This window comes from Symphalangus syndactylus, chromosome 22 (assembly GCF_028878055.3).
Source record: "Symphalangus syndactylus isolate Jambi chromosome 22, NHGRI_mSymSyn1-v2.1_pri, whole genome shotgun sequence".
Taxonomy (NCBI): Eukaryota; Metazoa; Chordata; class Mammalia; order Primates; family Hylobatidae; genus Symphalangus; species Symphalangus syndactylus.
In genome coordinates, this window is record NC_072444.2 from 32,129,173 (window position 1) to 32,148,574 (window position 19,402).

The 19,402-nt window shown below is 48.0% G+C and overlaps 1 protein-coding gene across 3 annotated transcripts in view; it reads right to left on the reverse strand.

Moving 5' to 3' along the window:
- Positions 1-8,773: 8,773 nt before the first annotated feature.
- The window catches only part of AJAP1 (adherens junctions associated protein 1), a 139,006-nt gene continuing 128,377 nt past the window's right edge, over positions 8,774-19,402 (reverse strand). For all 3 annotated transcript variants that reach the window (XM_055261627.2, XM_055261624.2, XM_063631164.1), the window contains exon 6: positions 8,774-18,579. The gene's annotated coding sequence lies outside the window, so the exon portion shown is untranslated. The remainder of the gene's footprint in view (positions 18,580-19,402) is intronic.

The following is a 19,402-nucleotide window of genomic DNA, read 5'->3' on the forward strand; positions in this document are numbered from 1 at the left end:
AAATTGTACCTGGACAAGCTTCTGTGGCAGACTGGTCTCCTTTGTTTCCCAACATTGCTATCATTTATAATGTCCTTGGATACCTTCCCGTCCTAGTCTGAATATGAGGCCCTGCAGGACTTATGTGTTAATGCTTTATTGCAGGGAGTGTAATTCTGGGAGTGAAACTGTTTGGAGGAAAGGAAGAGAATAGGGGTGGAGGAAAACAAATGCAAGGTGGTGGTGAGTTATTGTGCTGGCCACAGCCTCCCAATCACCTTTGCTTGGTCAGCCTGGAATTCTCCAGAGAAACCACCTAGCAATACCCTCTTTGGAGCAATCCGTTAGGGAGAGGAAAGAAGAAGAATTTATCCACACAGCTCATTCTTTCTTTCTTTCCCTCAAAGTTTGCCCCTCAGTTTAAATGACCTGGCATAGTGTGGCAGCCTCTGGGGAAGCTGAGCCCTGTGTTTTCAGAGGGAGCTTCCAGGCACGATGTGCAGGGCGAGCCACAGGCATGGGCCATGCACTGTCTGCCCACAGCCTGCAGCTGCATCTCACAGGCTGACCTTGGAGACAGGAAAGTGTGTAAGAGCCAGACATGTCTTGGGGCATCTCACACAGCTAAGGCGACAAGGAGGGTGGAAGATGGGAGGTGGGGGCGTCAAATGAAGGCTTGTCTGGATGCGGGGGTAGACACAGTGCCTTGAGAAGCCCAGTGAGTGGCCTGTTCAGGGGCCTGACCTCCACCACCGAGGCTGTGATGAAGTTCAAGGAGGATTTCTCCACCAGAGTCCATCCTCTTCTCTGGATTTCATGCACAAGTCTGGTGCCTGAGGACCTTCTTGGAAGGGGAACAAATTGCACCGGTAGAATGCCTGCATGGCGTGTCCTAGGGAGGCAAATATAATAGGGAATGTGCAGCATCCTCCCCTCCCATGGGACCCCTGGTCACTTGGCCTGTAGGCTCCATCCCCTCTCGGGGCTCCCAGGCCCTCTCCTCTGTAACTTTTACATGCACAAATCACATGCTGTCTTGCATTGTTTATGTATGTGACTCTGTTTCCCTCCCTATCCCGATGATACTTCTTCCCAGAACTTGCAAGTTCTCAAAGAATGCTGGTGGAAGAAGACGCCTCTTCTAGAAGGCTAGGCCAGAAGCCACTCAGCCCCTATCAGCATCTGACATTTAGTGTGGTCTTTGGCTGGTAGTTTAGCAGGGAGGGGAAGCGTGTGGGCATTGAGGTTGGACTATTTTGGCTGAAGTCAGGCTGTGTGACCCAGGGCAAGTTCCTCAACCTCTCTCTGACTCACATTCTTCATTCACAGAGCTGGATGACACTAATGCCTACTTCATAGCATGGTCATGAGGAATAAACGAGGCAATGCAAGCCATGTACTTGGTGCTAGGTCTGCCGTCTGGGAGGGCTCGAACCCTCTTGTGATGCCACCATGGAGAAGGAGGAGAAAACTCATGTCACCCTGCAAAGCTGCAGGATCTCTGGCTTCAAGGTGTTCACTCTTCCCCTCCTCACTTCCAGCAGCTCCTCCAATAGGGTAGATTTTGTTTTCTTAGCAAAGCCCAGAAGGGAAGCAGAAAGATTCCACTCAAGGGGGTGTTGAGGCTTTCCTCCTCAAGTTCTAAAAGGCAGGCCCCATTCAAACCAGAGAAGGTGACCTTCGGTAGGTTAGGGAGAGGGAGAAGAGAGGAGAGAAAGTAGAGAAAGGGTGGTGTGTGGGAAGAGGGTGAGGAAAAGAGGTGACACACCAGCCCCCGGGTTTTGGATACAAATGGTCCATGGAGGAGATCAGCCCTCATCTTCCTCTTGCCCCTCCCAGTGGCCCTGCATGGGCAGAAAACCTGTGTTGTGTGTCCTAGGAATGCACAGATATTTCAAGCGTTCCTGCAGAAGTGGAGCCGCACTACCAGTTTTCATCACATTTGAGTTCAACCTAGTTATGTTGCTAATCAGTTTTTATATCCAGGCAAGCTGAATATGATCTTGGGAATTGGGTTGGAGGAAATAACTCTCAGCCACCTCTCCAAAGAGTTCTGTGTGGAAGCTGCCAGGGTGGGCTTAGGGCTTAGAGACTATGCAAGATGAGTGATCAATGGTTGGTGTGTGAATGTCCCCCAGCCCAGTCCTTAAAGGTGATAAAATTTTGCAAAGAACTACTGGAAGACACTGTCACTACAGGAGCAATGCCCTTGAAGATGTTGCCAGAAACTTGACCATACCAGTCAGAAAGAGCCTGCAATAGATAGGACTGTGTATTAGTCTGTCTCACACTACTAATGAAGACATACTGGAGACTGGGTAATTTATAAGGAAAAAGAGGTTTAATGGACTCACAGTTCCACATGGCTGGGGAGGCCTCACAATCATGGTGGAAGGTGAAAGGCACGTCTTACATGGCAGCAGGCAAGAGAGAGTGTGTGCACATGAACTTCCCTTTATAAAACCATCAGATTTCGAGACACTTATTCACTATCACGAGAACAGCATGGGCAAAACCAGCCCCTATGATTCAATTACCTCCCACTGGGTCCCTCCCATAACACGTGGAGATTATAATTCAAGGTGAGATTTGGGTGGGGACCCAGAGCCAAACCTTATCAAACTGAAACAACATCACCTTTTACCTCCTTTTTAGTAGAACTAGTGGAAGATTCTGATTTGTACAGTGGAGGTTCTGCCACCTGGGATTGGACAGGCAGGAAAAGGAGGGGAAGGGGTGACCAACATTGAGTGTAGCCTGGGACCTCCCTGGGGAAGGCCGGAGGTTGAGTTGGCTGGTGTCTCCCACATTTCTCTGGGTGTCTCACCCTTGCTCCTCAGTCTCTGGCCACCTTTCCACCACACACTGACTGCAGGAGACCAGTCCAATGCCCACTAACACTCAAAGGAAAAGCCCTAGGTTTCACTCTCACCCCAACAAAATCTGAGGGCCTCCCTCCTCCACATGTCCCTCCAGCCTGCCTTGAACTGGGGCTTAAATATAGAAGACGTCATACAGAACCCAGCATTGCTTCCTGTCTCTCCCAGTACCAGATCCTCCAAAGTCGGTTTCCTGTGTCTTGATTCCAGAATGAGATGTTCATTTGCTTTTGGAAATCACATTCAGAACCATTCAAACAACCCTATTCGGTTCCGATAAATCACAGAGGATGAAACAGGAGCTCAGGACTGTATTTCATTTAGAGGAGCCTTGCTCTCCTGGAGAGCACCCAGCATTTCCCAATTGAAATACCGCTTCCTCCCTAATTTCATTCTACAAGCCCCCTGCCCACTGTCAGTTTGATTTAGGTGGTAATTCAATCCCAAAGTGAGCAACATCTTTCAATGGTTCTCATTATTTTCCCGCATAATGTTATCATATATGAGGTCTTGGACTGAGAGACACTCACTCCCCAACCATTACTCAGCCATGGGCCACAGTGTCCAAGCCAGCAAGGGTCTGGTTCAGGAAGGTGTCTGCCTCATCTTTGGGGTGATTGTGGTATGGCTTCCTTTCTTAAAGGAAGAACAAAGCTCAGCCAGATGCCCAAAATATGGCTTCATTATTGTTTTCCCTCCATGATCCAAAGCAATCCAGCATAACGCGGGGCCCTTGCCGAATTGGAGAGGATATGAGATAACCCAGGTCTTGGGCGGAAGTGCCTCGATGTGCAGTTTTAACAAAATCAAGCCTGGGGAGGCTTTCCTCACTCAGCTGCCTTGGGTGATGGCAGGCCCCATGAGGCCTGCTGGTGTTAATGGGATCAGTCAGTCGGAGGTGGTATGTGGTCCCAGGAAGGTCTAGTCTGTGTCCACAGCTCATTCAGTGTCATTATCAAAAGCTCATTATTTTGTAGCTTTGCAGAAGCAATGGTTTGCATAGAGTTGCTCTCAACGGCCACACTTTGGGTGATTGTCTATAAAACTATCAGCAGGAGGTCTACATGTTCCAAAGAGTTCTAAAGAGAAAAAGTGAACTGAGCCAGCCATCTCCAGCAGCAAGGACACTCTGGGGACCTACAGCCTTCTGGACCTGTCTGTGGGCAGAGCTGCAAGCACTAGAGCAGGACAACCACAGACTCTGCTCCTCTGCTAAGGCTGACTCCTCTCCATCCCACCCTGCCTCTTGCTTTAGTGCCTACAGCTTCACTCCTAGGAAGGCTGCCAGTCTGGAGAACCACAGCCTCAGGGGACCGAGATTTTGCTGCATCACTTCTGCCAAGTTCAAGGCTGAAGAGTTAGAAAACATGGAGAAAGCTTTGGAGAAGACAGCACGTAGAGAACAGTCTAGATAGGTAACAGGGTTCCTCTGCAAACCCGGACCATTTTGCGAAAGGTGAGCTGGAGAAGAAATGCTGGGAAGAGCCCACCGGGTCACAGGCAAGTGGCCAAATGTCTCTCCACCAGCAGCGGCCTCCTTCCCTCCTGCAGTGCAGCAGATCCTAACTGGGGGGCACTCTCCGTGCTGCCAAATGAAGTGTGCCAGAGCCAGATAGGAAGCTCAGAAATTCAGGGAAGAAGTGAAACAGAAATAAGAAATCACAGACGCAAATAAAGAAGAAGAAAAAAGAGGCAAAGCTCTGCATTTGCAGCTGTTCTCTCTGCAAGGAGTTATGTATTCCACTTCCCTCGCTCTCCTTTTTTCTAAGTTTTATGACAGCATATGACCGTGGCAGCTGCTTCACCTTTATCTGGCAACCTGCAACCAAAACAAAAACACTATTCTGGGGACAGTCACTTTAAGAGGAAGCTGCTTCTCCTTTTGAAGCCCAGATGAACCTCCAACTAGAAACCCAGCTGCCTTGGTTTTGAAAGGTGAGGCCACCATCATCCCCAGTGTTTCCTGGATGGGTCCCCCCCAGCTTCAGTTGGGGGAGGAGAACTTGAACCTCCTTTCTGGGTATCCCCTACCCCTCGCTGCCTGAGGCCCTTCATGTTTTCTCAGGATAGATGCAGAACAAAGGAAAGTGGGGCCGGTTTCAACCCAAGTGATGGCATCTCTGATTCCCCAGGGTCATGGGTTGAATTGTGTCAAACCCCTGACCAAATGCATATGCTGCAGTCCTAACCCCCTGCAGCTCAGAATGTGACCTTATTTGGAAATAGGCCTATTGCAAATGCAATTTGTTAAGACGAAGTCCTACTGGAGAAAGGTGGGCCCCAATCCCGCATGACTGGTATCCTTATTAAAAGGGAAAATTTAGACACAGACACACACACAGGGAAGGTGCCAAGTGAAGGATGGAGTGAGGCTGCCACATGCCAAGTAACCACCAGAAGCAGGAGAGAGGCCTGGAGCAGACCTTTCCCTAGTGCCTTCAGAGGGTGCCCGGCCCTAGTGCCTTCAGAGGGTGCCTGGCTCTGTCCCTCTGGATCTCAGCCTCTGGCTTACAGAACTGTGATGCAATACATTTCCAGGGTTTGCAGCCACATCCAGTTTGTGCTATTTTGTTACATGAGCCATAACAAACCAAAACACCCAGGCTTTAAAAAAAGACCTGGGAAAGGACAGCTCACCTTTTGCTTCCTGAGATAACCCTGCTGTTCCCTAAGGAAGCTGCTGGCTTCGGGAAGACCCAGTGAGCAGTGCTGATTCGTGATGACCCTCTGCATAAAGCAGGTCGACTTCAGCATCCCCCAGAACACTGCTGTCAATGTCAGAACTATTGACATTTGGGGCCAGATTGTTTTTGTCGTGGGGCTGTCCTGTGCATAGCAGGGTGTTTGATGGCATCCCTGGCTTCTAAATTCTAGATGTCAGTGCTCACTGTACTACTTAGTCATGACAACCCAAACTGTCACCAGGCGGTGCTAAATCTCTCTGGGAAGAAAGTCATCCCCTGAGAACTGCTGTCCTAAAGGAACCTATCCTCACACCTTAGAACTTCATTTCTGAGCTCTGAAGTTAATGCCCGTTAATAAAGCAGAGGAGATGTATCGATTTGAACAAGCACTTATTACCAGTCACAATAAATGCAGAGAGCATCTGCAGACTAATAGGATCTAGAGTCCTACGGTCCCTCCCAACTTGGCACCAGCCTGGGTTGTTGGTTCCAGTTGGTTTTTGGAGGAGACCTCATGTGTACCTTTGACTCTTAGCCCATCGAATGGTCTTCACTTGAGGGATGTGGGGAGCCCCTAGCTCCCCAAAATCATATTTCCTGCCTTCTGTGGCCCCATACAGTTGGTAAGGACAGTTGCTAGGGAGAACATGTAGTTGCACCAGCCCCTCCAGATGCCCAGCCCGCCTTCACTGCGCTGGAGAGAAGTCCCCACGGCCTTGTTCAGTGAGCAAGGTTTCTGTTGTGTTTGCGTGTTCAAAAGCCCATCACAGGCAACTCTGCCAAACTTAGTCAATCATATCAGGACCCAGTATTTATTGTCTTGGCTTCAGTTCAAAGGCAAGAGCTCTATGCACTAGCAAATGGATACTAGAATTCCAATTTCCCCCTCTCACTGGTGAGCAAATTGAGTTTACTTTAATGGTATCCAGGCTGTTGATTTGTCTAAATCAGTTAAATGACCAAAGTGGTATTTTTTTTTTCTGCTTGTTAAAGACAGTTATGTATCCCATTCATCAGTGTGTCTGAGGACATTAGGCCTCTCACTGACTCAGGAGAGAGTGCCCTGGGGAGCCAGTGGTCACCTCAGCCATCTGCCAGTCCCTGGCCTCACAGACAAGTGGAAGCTCCCAGGGTGGGGATAAGGAGGAAGACAAAGGCACCGCAGGATGCTGAGAAGGTTGGAATGGAAGTGCTTTTGTCACAAGTGCCCTGCGCCTGGTGCTGGATGAGGCACTGGGTAAGTTGTCCATCCATTCTGTGCCAGGTGAGGGATGGGGACTGGGGAGGAGCACCACCTGCTCTTCAGAGCTAATTAGGGGGAAATGCTGCTTTTTCTAGGCTTGTAAAGAAGGCTTTTCCCTCTGTGGTCAGGCCTCAGCACTCCTATGTCTTGGAGATGCCTGAAGCTGAGCGTCTCTAGCTCTGCAGGCCTTTGGTGTGCGTCCTTTTCCTACGTGCAGATCAGCTCTTGGTGTTGACTGAAACTGCGACCGTGCCTCTGACTCACCTCTCCCCCCTCATCTTTCTGTGAATGGTCCTTGCCCTTGACAATGGCTTTGATTAAGAAAGTAGGGCCAGACCAGATGTGGTGGCTCATGCCGGTAACCCAGTGCTTTGGGAAGCTGAGGCAGGAGGATTGCTTCAGGCCAGGAGTTCAAGACTAGCCTGGGCAACAGAATGAGACCACATTCCTACAAAAAAATTTAAAAATTAGATGGGCATGGTGCCTACGCCTGTATTCCCAGCTACTCAGGAGGCTGAGGAAGGAGGATTGCTTGAGCCCAGGAGTTTGAGGCTGTAGTGAGCTATGATTGTACCACTGCACTCCAGCCTGGGTGACAGGGCAAGACCCTGTCTCGAAAGAAAGAGAGAAAGGCAGGACAGAAAATGTATCAGCAGGATAACCATGCACTAGAGATGTATCTGGAGGTGTGTGAGGCTGTGGTTGGAGCTGAGGTGAGTTAGATGAGGTCTGGGTCCACTGGATGCCCCTCCTGGCCTAGGGACCCTTTACCAGCCATGCCCTTGTGTCGCTTGGTCTGCCCCATTTGGCAAATGGGGCAAAGTCATACACGGATGATGCATATGACTTTGGTGATATGTTCAGGTAATTTCAAATATGTGAAAAGACATTGACAGGTTAAAAGCTGCTTAGCAGGTGTAGCATACACCTGGGGCTGAGCAGCAGGGTTCACTAGAACACAAGGTCGCCCTCCAGCCTTGCTTTCTTACCCTGAGGCTTAGCTCCAGCTGGCCCAGGGACAGTTGATGTGAGAGCTTCACCTTTAAGTCCACATCAGGGCAAAAAAAATCCTGCCTCCCATGGGGAGCACAGCAAAGTGCAGCATCCCACCCAGGTCTAAGAGGGGTTTCTCAACCTCAGCCTCCGGAGCTGGATGACTGTGTTGGGGGGCTGCCCTGTGCTGTGTAGGGTGCTTATCAGCCTGGTAGCCTCTTCACACTAGATGCCAGTAGCACCCCTAGCCCTGTTGTGACAACCAGAAATGTCTGAAGACATTGCCAGATGTTGTGGGGGTGAGGATCACCCCACATTGAGAACTGCTGGCCTAGAGGCAGGGGCCTTGCTCCTACATACTCTGCCTGATCCGAGCATGTCTGGAAGTGGACAGAGCTCTCTTTTGCACTCTGCAAATACTGTGAGTGTGCGAGGTATCTCCTGGCTCTGATACTGGAGGCCCTTTGAAATGTTTTGCCTTGGCACCAGCACACAATTATAAATACGCCTTGGGCCGACCCTTTCCCCAGGGTGCAGTTTCCTCTGAAGGAATCTTTGCAAGACATTTGCTGGCCTGCGACTGCCCATAAAAGAGCCACTGGAACCCCCCAACTCTGAGCTTGTGGGCATTTGCAGTCTCAGGTACAATGTGGTAGAACTTGCCTGGTTAACTCAGACTCAGTTAATAACCAACCCCAGGGCCCAGACACTGAGACCTGGAAGTGTTTTCAGAGTTGTTTAACTGGGCAAAGCATTGGTTTGGAAATAATGAAGATTCAGGGAGGAAATCTTAGACTCTGTGAACCACAGGCATAGAAACAACGCCTATGTTCTTAGAGGAGGTCTCAGATAATATTGTTAAAAAATAAACAAAGAAGTAACATAAAAAAAAGTCCTTATGAGGTCATGGCCTGAACTCATGGTAATTCTTTTTTCTCTTCTTTTTTTTTTTCATATTAATTTTTTTTAATAGCAACATCAGAGTACTAAATATACACAGGAAAGTTAATATAGGTGTTTCATTTACAATGTTTTCCAAATACATAGCTTTGAAATACAGAAACAACTTAAAAAAATCTGGAATAAAAGTTCACCTGTACGGAAACCACACCCAGCCACCTGCCCCCCACCCCCCACCCACATATATTGTGTCATTTTTGTTTATTAACATGATTATGATATGCATTTAAAGAAAAAAAACACAACATTAAACTACAGGAGGTTAACTCTCTCAAGAAGATGATATATAAATATGTCTATAGAGACAGCTGTGGTATAGATATACGGAGAACATGAAAACAGAGAGGCTTTTGTTTTCCTTTTGAAAAATAACAAGTGCTCCTTGTAAAAGTATAAATAAACAGTTAACAGTTTATTGTATCAGAAAATAATTTAGGAAAATGAAAATAAAACCAGTTTTGGTATACATGAGTAAGGAGGTGGGGGAATAAAGTTCTAAAACATTCAATGCAAAACCTGTGAAAAAATAGGCCATGTGGCCGTTGCTGTTTAATTTCTTGTCCTGTGGTTCAGCTTCAGGTTTGTGAATTTCTAGTTCCATGGGTGAGCTGAGGAGGAGGAGGGGATAATGGGCTCCATCTTTAAATAAATGCAATGAGACCTGGTGAATTCAAGAGTTATTTGAACACACTAGGAGCATCAACATGGACCTGGTCCTTCTATTTCTCAGATCTGTGACTCTTAGACAGATGCCCCATGGGAAAAATCCAGTCAATAATTTGGATGTTTCACTGAATATCCTGTTTATTCCATACCAATGCCCAGATGTGCCCAATGGCCAATGCTTGATGTTGCAAAAGTCAAACATCCAAATGGTTGACTGCCTTTTCCACTTAACGGTAGACAATCTAATGATCAATGGGAAGTTTAGTGCATGACACGTTCAGCTGGCAAAGATGCATTTGAAAGCTAATCAGACTTCATAAAACATACACTGGAGCCAGACTTGTCCCTGGTGCTAACCATGGCGAGATCTCTGTGACTTGTCCTCACTCATTCAGCCTTTCGTGAACAGTTTCTACAGAATTAAACAATTGGAAGGTTTCAAACATTTCCCTTCTGTTTGGTTATCGGTATTTTCTAAATGGTTTGCAGTAAACATGGGCTCCTTTTGAAAAAATAATGTAAAAGACTCTAAAAATGTTATCAATGCATGACCTCAAGCTTCCTTCAATGTCCAGTTCAATACTTTCTGGGTCTAACTCACATTCCTGGGGCTCCTGATCTGCAAATGTGTGGAGCAACTGATCCTGATCCCGGCTTTTAGTCCCACTCACCTCTCAACAATCCAGGTACCAATGGTAAGTTAGTAAAGGTCATTGATAAGGTCATTAAAGTTCATGTGAAGCTTTGCTGTCATTCTCTTTTCCATTTAAATCATTTTAGCTGGAGGGTGACCCCTCTCTGGGCTCCAGCACCTGCCATCCTGTTTCTCCAGGAAAGAAAGAGAGGAAATGATCCAAATGGGGCTGCCAGAAGAGGAAATTAAACAAAAAACAAAACAAAAAAGCAAAAACACTTCTGAGAAGACCAGTATTTGGTGCTGCAAACTGGGCACATGTTTCTGCCAAATCTCAATGTTTCGTATCGACACACTGTTTGAAGGAGCAGAAACTGATGTGGACTTTGTTCCATCTTCACACCAAGCAACATGACATGTGACAGATCCTGAGATGTTTGCTGAACCTCTGTGTGTCACCTCAGGCTGGAAATTCATCTTTAAGGATCACAATTATCATCAGTTGACTGAGAACTAACTTTGCTAGGGCCTTTCAGCCTCTGGCTTCAGAGGAAGCAATGCAAACACAAGTGAAAAACAAACAAGAAATAGAACAAAACACGTCTGGGGATAGATTGTGGCAGTTAAATTCAAGGAGGGTGTGGGCAAACATCCCCTCTGGCACACCAGCGGGCTTTTCAAAACCAGTTGCCCCGCTTGTCTTCCAGCCCCTTAACTGGGAGAATTGTGCTTGTATGTGGAAGTGACACCATATCTAAGAGCACCTTAGAGAATCCTGCTCCCCGCAGTTTCTAGGGTCCCGTTCATGTTGACTTGCTGCATACTCAAGAAAGAAACTCCCACGTTGTTTTGTAGGCCTTAAGTGGTAGGCAGTCACATAACTTGATATTAGAAATCCACATGTATGTGAGAGACATAATAGAGAATGGCATTTCCACCCCAGAATAGACTGAGGAGGCAACAGGAGAGGGTTCCCCTGGGAGCAGCAGCTGCTGCTCTATAGAAAACCTTATCAAGAACCATGCCATCAGCTTGCTCCTATGCCCATACATGGCTCTCGGCAGCCTGAGACTTCAGCAAAGCCCTTTCTCCCTCCTGCCCCAGGTGAGTCCTCCAAAGTTTGGAAATTAGGGTTGGGGTGTTACAGTGGGTTTCGAATTTTCCCTTTTGGCTTGGGATGACTGAAGAGTGAACAAGAATGGGATGATTCTGTTAGGAAATGAGACACTGGCCCAGGGATTGGTACAATGGTGTTCACCCCTGCAGTTCCCTATACAATGATTTCAAATGATGATACCGGGGCTCCTCAAAGTGTCCCCTGTGCTGTATTAGCAGTGGCTGTAAGTCTTCACGGTACATAATGGTGCCGAAAACAAAACAAAACAAAAAGCAGAGCTTAGGACTGCATAGTGTTCTTGCTCCTCCCATGGCCAAAGCTATCCTCATTTTCTGGGGGCAAGGACTTGCCCAACCCAGTAAGACTAGAGTGAACTGCCAGTTTGCTAACCCAGAAGCTATCAACATCAACATTAAGAAATGCTGTTGCAGAAATGACGAAATCTGACAAAAGCTAACCAGTGTGAGCTGCTTATGCCCGTGCAAGACTGAAGTCTTTAGGGAGTTGTTATTTAGTGTTGCAAAGATTTGGGTGTTGAATTACAACATGAAAACCCGGGTCTCCAGGGGATTCTGTTTTAAGAGAGAGCCACCAGAGAAAAAACTAATTAACTTGTATAAAGGAGAATTTCCTACAGTCCGATGCTCCCTGCATCCTTTCCTGCCGCATGTTACTTAACAGATGTTTTACTATGGAATCCAAGATACTGACAAGAGTTAATCCAGTCCCAAGCGGGTGTCTTAAGAACTCTCTTGGCTTAGAACATTAACCCATTTAATTGACTGTTATCTACGGCATACATAGGTTCTGATTCCAGCCTACATGAGAAGACAAGTAGGTCATTTATATGGCCATTTATACAGTCACTGTTCCCTTCCCCCGCTACTCCCTAGTGTTTAATCTCTATAAACCTGTGTGTCCCAGATGGGCAAGCTTGGCCCAATCTATATTATGCCTCTTATATATGACTTAGATTTACGGCTCATTCAAAACTGCTCTCTTGATTCTATGCACAGTAACTCTTAGAACATTTAGCAGGGAATCCTTCAAGAGGAAAAGGCAATGGAGCTACAGCGAGGATTCATTTTATGCTTTTAGCTCCAAAACAGGCCCATCACCACCGAGTTGACCATTCTCTTCAGTCACCTTTACAATGGGGCATGGGCTGTGCGTTTACAGGTGTGGAGTGTGGACTTGTGACTCATGTGTTTGGGAATTGATGGAGAGAACTTTCCTCCCCATGCCCTACTGCCTTAGGGACCCCAAGACTAACATCACTTGGGTCACTGGATATTCTGGAGGCCATTGTGCACACCGCTATCTTAGTCTGCTGTGGCCTACGTATTTAACTCCCTGCAACCAAAGTGAAATAAGACGGAAGATGGGATGTTCAAGTGCTTCTGCACCAGGCTGGCTGTTCTGAGGGGAGCTGCTTTGTGTTGCAGGCAGAGAGCAGGGTGGGGCCACTCCTCTGACAAAGTGCAAATGTTCCCATGCTTCCATGGGCCCTTCAGCATAAAGGGAGGTTGTGCCAAGAGTTAAGTTTCCTAGCTAGGGATGGCCTGGTCACATGGAGGCCCATATAAACTCCCGGGATTGGCTACTTTGTGCTCACTAGCTGAGACCTTTCTAGAATGATTTGACATCAGAAGAAGCTCATTCCTTCTGTTCGACTGAGGGTTGGGGTGGTTTAAAAGATAGCAGTTCTCTGCCTAGATCTGTTTTTAGTCACTCCTTACATCCAAATACAAGCTTTAAACCCAGACACACAAAACCACACAGAGCCATGCTTCACGCTCTTTGGAAGGAAGGGCTGGTAGCATGTTTCAAAACCCCAAACATTCATTTAAGACCTCCCTGGAACCCTCAGATAAGGCTGAGTGTAACTAACACAGAGATCTTGGCTCAGAGTGAGCAAAGAGGGAGTTTATCTTCCTAGCAGGCGGCACGTCAATGTACAATAAGTGGGGAAGAATAATCAAAGATCCTCAGATGATGAGTTTCGCTCATTTATGTGGGCTGTGCTATTTACACTGGAAAACAAACAAACAATCAAAAAACAGTATGGCAGAGCAAATTGACAAACTGCACCAAAGTAACCACTCAAAAATTACATGAATCACGGCATGTTTTGGAATAGCTGCTTACTTAAAAGCAGATGCTGTTTAAGAAGGATGCCACTAAGTGAGCTCAGTGCTGGGGGAGCTTCTGGAGAGGCAGCTGCCTTCTGGCACCAAGAGGAATGGCACCCCCAAGGTGCCCGTGCCCTGCAGACCAAGTCGCTGACGTTGAACCTCCTCATCCTCCTTGAGACCTGGCTGACCTGAGACCTGGTTGGCCTGGCAACCTGACAGGTGGGACCAACATGGGAGGGGCTGGGGCAGAGCCAGTGCCCAGGGATGGGGCAAGCTCATCACCAGGGCAGCAGCCCTCATCCTACCCCTGCCCCTCTGCTTCCACTCTTGCTGGAATGGCTGAGGAATCTGGTGGAGAACCAGGCGTCGTAACAACTGTGATGTCTTATCTTCAGCACTGCACTGCATTTTTGTCCAAGAGCTAAGACTAAGGCCTTGTTGCTCCATCCAATACCAGACCAACCCTCAAGCAGCAAGTGGTAACTTTCCAGTAGGTGATGGGTCGCAGGAGGAGGAGAGGCAGGCAATCCCTTCCTCTCTTTCTTCCCCTTCAATCCCCCCCACTCTCTCCCTCTGCCCCTCTCTCCTTCTCTGCCCTCGGGCCCCATCACTCTGCTCTGCTCTCTTCCTGCCTCTTCTCTCTCTGGAAATTATTTTGGTTTGCTTTCACATTAACCATCTACCTCCTCCCACTGTAGAATATAAAGCTCAAAAGGGCATAACTGTGCCCATCTTGCCTCCGACTGTATGGCCAGTGTGGTAGAAGTGGAACAAATATTTGTTGAATAAGAGGATGAATGACTGATCAGCTCATTATGGTGATCCAGAACAGGTTGTTTCTCTCCAATGGCATATGCGAGTAGTGTCTTAAAGAATTCACGTGCTGAAGCAATAATGGTTCAAGAAATCAGGGGCCTTGGAATCTTTTCCCACTGTGACTTGAGAAATGGCTTTGTGGAAGGGGGCAGGGGTAGGGGAGAAGACAGTCTGGTGGAGCACCAAGTCTCATGTACGCACTGATGAAAGAGGGTGATGGTGTCAACAGGTGGACAAAAGAAGGTGTGTCCTGGTGCCATCTTGAAATAAGTATGGGAAGACCAAGCCTGACTGTGAAAAGGCTGAGTGAGAGTCCCAGCCTCACTCCTGGTTCCTGGTCTTGTCTTTCAAGATACAGCGTCAGTCCAGCTTCCTGGGCTATAGACAACCCTGGACCACCTGAGCAAAGAAGCAAAAGGGTAAAATACCTCTCCATGAGCAACAGGGTCAAAATAGAGACCATCCAAGGTGACAGGGTCAATCCTTTGGTGCGTTCACCTTTTAATATGGCCTACACATTAGGCATCACACACAAAATTTTGAAGACCAACCCCTCTAAGCATGGCTTTTCCTGATGCTAAAATATGGCTGTGAAAGAGTCATGTATTTTTGAAAGAAAGGATTAAGATGGTAAGATCACATTAGTAGTAACGGGTTTCCTGGTGTCCCGATTCAAATAGTGGGTGGGGTTTGCTGATGAGTTCAGGTTTCTAATTTCACAATGCTCCAGGAAGGACTGGAGTGAATTTCTGGGAGCTGAATGTAATAAGAGAAGTCTACTCAAATTCAAGATTGGGAAGGACTAGAAATACTATGGAGAACACAAGGTCCCCTAAGTGGCCTCTCCCTTCTGTGTGCAAGGAAGGCAGTAAATAGGAACACTAGCAGCCACCTCCACACACCCCAGGGTGTCACTACACTTCCACGTTGCGTGAGAAGGCTTGGACTTGTCTCAGTCATGGCTGGAATCTGAGCCCAATGGGAAACGGTGGGGAAGCTCCCTGACCATGCCTGGAGAACCTTGCCTTTCTCACGTCAACCTCGGAAACAAGAGCAATGACACGCATATTCCAATCAGACAAAGTGACATCAAGCGCATGAAGATCAGCAGCGACTTCATCTGGAAATGGAGTAGACTGTACAAGGAGTGCATTCCTAGCTGTTTCTAAAGCTTTAAAGGCAAATGCAGGTGCCAGGAGGCTGCCAGGGGGTTTGCGATTGTGGGATCTCCGAGGAATAAGATGGAAGTGGATGAAAACTGGGGAACCCTAACAAACCACATCACCCTTCCCTGGAGTTCTTTTCTTGAGGAAAAAAAGCTCAAGCAAAGGTAAGGACCAGGCCTTGGGTGGAGGATGGGAGGTGTCTACTATTAGACTCTGAATTCCAGGGTCAAGCAGAGGAAAGAGGACACCAACTAGCTTGAAACACTGCCCCAAGGCTACAGAAGGACTGATCAGGCCAACTCAGCAGCCACCGACACACAAAGTGCATGGGCATTACATATACATACGGCCCGAAGCAGGACAATTCTGTGCTCTAGTGCAGACTTCACCGTGGGTGGGGCTGCATTTCTGAGGCCCCGTCACTTTCACTCATTATCTCCTCTTACCTAGAGGACGATCCCAGTTGAGGGGTCTGGGATAGCAGGTAACCATTTAAAAAAGTAAAGTAACATGTCTTTACATACACTGCCTCAATCATCCAGAAATAGCAGCCTTTGCCTGTGTGGATTTACCTTGACGGATGTCATGTTGGTACAGAACCAGACTTTCGGTGTGGAATGGGCATGCATTTGCTTGTCTGGTGGTTGTGCCTGTGTGGGTCTCACAGCCCTGCCTTGAATCTGTGGCTCTGATTAGGGACAAGAGGGTTGTTGCATTACACTTCCTTCCAAGGCTCGGTGTCTTATGGACCCAAGAAAGAGTTCAGGGCATCCAGGGTGCCGCCCAGGGTCAGAGAAGGGGGCTGAGCAGCTGGGAGTTGACAGAGCAGATACCAGGAGTCCCTCAGGAATCCTAGGTTCTCATGATCAGTGAACCAACAGGGCCCCCCGGCCACCACCTCCTCCTCAGTTGGGCTCACTCTGGAGCTCAGAACGTCAGAGACCAGAGCAGCAGCCCCACTGCCTGCTGGACGCTGCCAGCCCTCACCATGCACTCGCACCACGCTGTGCTCACCTGGAGTCAGGAGGCCCACCTCAGCGGGAGGGAGTGATTGAAGGAGAATGGGATGGACGAGGCCGGATGGCGCGCAGAGAGAGCTGCAGGCTGGAGCGCCGTGCAGGTGAGTGCCAGGAACCTGGAGATGGCCAAATGCCAGTGGCGGATGTTTGCATTGTCTCGGGATGTGCCAAAGCTTGGGGGGAAAATGATAGAACAAAAACTAAAGAACAACTTTTCCTAATTTGTGAGCAATACCATGGATACAGATCTCAACACTGCTGCGTCACAAAAACAATCCTTTCCCCTCCGGAGGTATTACTCTAGGTTCACATGTTTCAGGAGATACAAAAGTGAACTTTTGAAGCATATCACAAGGTGTTTTACAGGGAGACTGAGCCCGAGGGAAGAATCAGGTCATCAGCCTGGCCAGTGAGGGCAGTAAGGTCAGCTGTCTGTCTGATCTTTAACCTTTTCGCCTGGGCTGCAACATTTCACTGAATTGGCTCATGCACTCTACTGCTAAAATTAAAGTTGCACGTGGGCCACGCGTGAGAAATATAGTCTTTGGAGACAGGGACCCACACCACATTAGGCGTCTCCCATAGACAGGAAACATCCTTTAAGGAGGCACAGCGTGGGCCATGAGATGCATCCCTAGATCCCTACAGCACCCCCTGTTGACAGCAATCTGGGACACCAGTGAGCCTGTTTCAGGTGAGGCTTGTGAGGGAGGCCCGGCGGCATGGCAGTATTTTTAATAAAGTGTGTGTGGTTGGGATTCTCTGTACTGAGGCTCAGGTCTGGGGCCCCTGTTTCCACTGGGTAGTATTCTCGGTGACAAAACAGAAACATCCATCGGCCAATGGAAGCTGACAGGAGAACGGCATCTTTGCCGAGGCTTGCCCCAAGATTCCAAGTCACCCTTGGGCCCTAGAAAAAGCGGGCGACACCTGCCCACCTGTGCAAGGGGAGGCAATGCAGCAAGGGCCAGGCCAGGGCACTGCCCGAGTGGGGCAGCCTTGTGGTTTGCACACAGAATGACTATTTTTCATTTTCAAACCAACTGGGGCCCTTCACGTATGTCTAAGTTCTGCCCTGACATTACACACACACATGGTAAGGATATATTCCTTTAATTTTTGGAACTGGAAAACTTTTTTAATCCAGTCTATGCTTGTATGACACGAACATCCAAGAATCCACCACCCACCCAACCAGGGGCTCAGGCCCGTTTGTAAGCAACCAGCTACGTAAATGTGAACGTGGCTGTTAGGTAGCATCTTCCAACACTTAAATGAAAAAAAAAAATCATATGTATGCATATGTATATATATATACACAAACATATATATATATATATATATATATATATATATATACACATATATAAAACCATGGCATTCTTAGTTCTGGCCCAAGATAGTAAGTCACACATTTGATGCCACTCACCAAACGTCTAGCAAATGCAGGCTGTCATTTAAGGGCCTCCTTGTCTGGGTCGAGGCTGTCCCCTGGGGTGAACGGTGATGGAATACCAGGTCACCAGAAAGAACATGCTCACCTGTGGAACTGCATTTCCAATAGATGCGTCTATATGCATGTATGTGTATTGTGTGTGTGTATGCACACATGTGTGTAATATGTGTGTGATGTGAGTTGCCAAAGTAGAAAACACTGGTTTATTCTGTTCATACTAAGCATGTTAAATAAATCAGATTTTGTAACCTATAACACAATTCTTTTTTTTAAAAAGGAACATTTAAGATCTTCAAAAATTGCTACAGTACAAAAAAAGTGTGTGTGTGTGTGTGTGTTTGTATTTATATATTTATATATGTATATTAACCAGAAATAGCGACTCTATCGGAAGAGATTCCCACCCCTGTTTTCTGTAAGATTTCTCCGCGTGATTCGCTGGGCCCTGGCTCTGCGGCCGAGCCTTTCGGGTCAGTACATGGCACATAATGGTATTATTGGCACAGGTTCAGAATCGTAGGACGAATCCTAGGTTTCAGATGCTTCCTCCCGTCCCTTTCGCTGGGTATACTTGTCTCTCTGCCTCCGGTTCCTTTCTTTCATTTCTTCTTTCTGTTCTCCAAAGAAAACTCTGGGAGAAGGCAGTCACCCATAGGCATGAGCATTTTTACAAAAATAGATTTGGCCTAGAGCGTCCTGCTCTGTTGAGTTTCCCACCGGCAAACAGAAGTGGTAGGTGCGGGGACCCTCCCCCTTAGATAGCTTAGTTTTAGGTTTTGTCTTTTTTGTTTTGTTTTGTTTGTTTTGTTTTTACAGGTTCACCAACGGAATCCTGTGTGGAAAGAAAACAAGAAGAGATTAAATGGCAGCAGGCCGAGGGAGCGACAAGTCCGTGGGATTTTCGGTCGACCGGGACCCCCACACGCAGGACCCCCACGTGCAGAGTCCGATCGCTTCCTTTATCGGTTCACTGACATGGAGGGGTCCTTGGAACGTGGACAAAGCCTCACTAGGACTGGTCAGCAGGAACTGGAAGAAACACTGGGAATCCCAGGGGTATGAAGTGGGAGCCTGAACCTTGTGGAATTCTGGTTATCTACAGAGCTCTGAGCTTGCTACCAGGGGCTGGGACCACCCCCTCCACTAACTCATGGTGGGGTGCCGGGGCATCCAGTCCCAGGCATGCACATCAGAGCGCCTGCGTGTGGCAACCCTGCTCTCACTCCCTGTCCAGCTTGCTCCCGTCGGGGGTGGCGTGGGGCCTGCTCTGCTCCTGTGCTGCAGGAAGAAAGGGAGTCTGTTTCTGTCCACTGCTCAGCTGCAGGATCCCCGAGGCCAGGACTCGGGAGAGATAAATGGACTGCATCAGAAAATCCACCTCCCGCATCTCCCCAGAGGTGATCTTGCTGAAGAGAGAGAAGGCAAGTCCTACTTGGGCACAGGTCAAATGGGCTGACTGCGATTGCCACCTTCAGCGGGCAGGCTGAGAAGGGGCGGCTCCTACCCAGCCAGCCTGAGCCTCAGAAAATGGAAAATGCAATCTCCCTGGCTGAGTAAGAACCCCCAGTAGGTCAGCATCCCTCAGAGAGTCAACCCAGTCATGGCCAGGTGAGCTGGAACACGTCATGGTCCCACCCGGGGACGTTCTGCCCAAA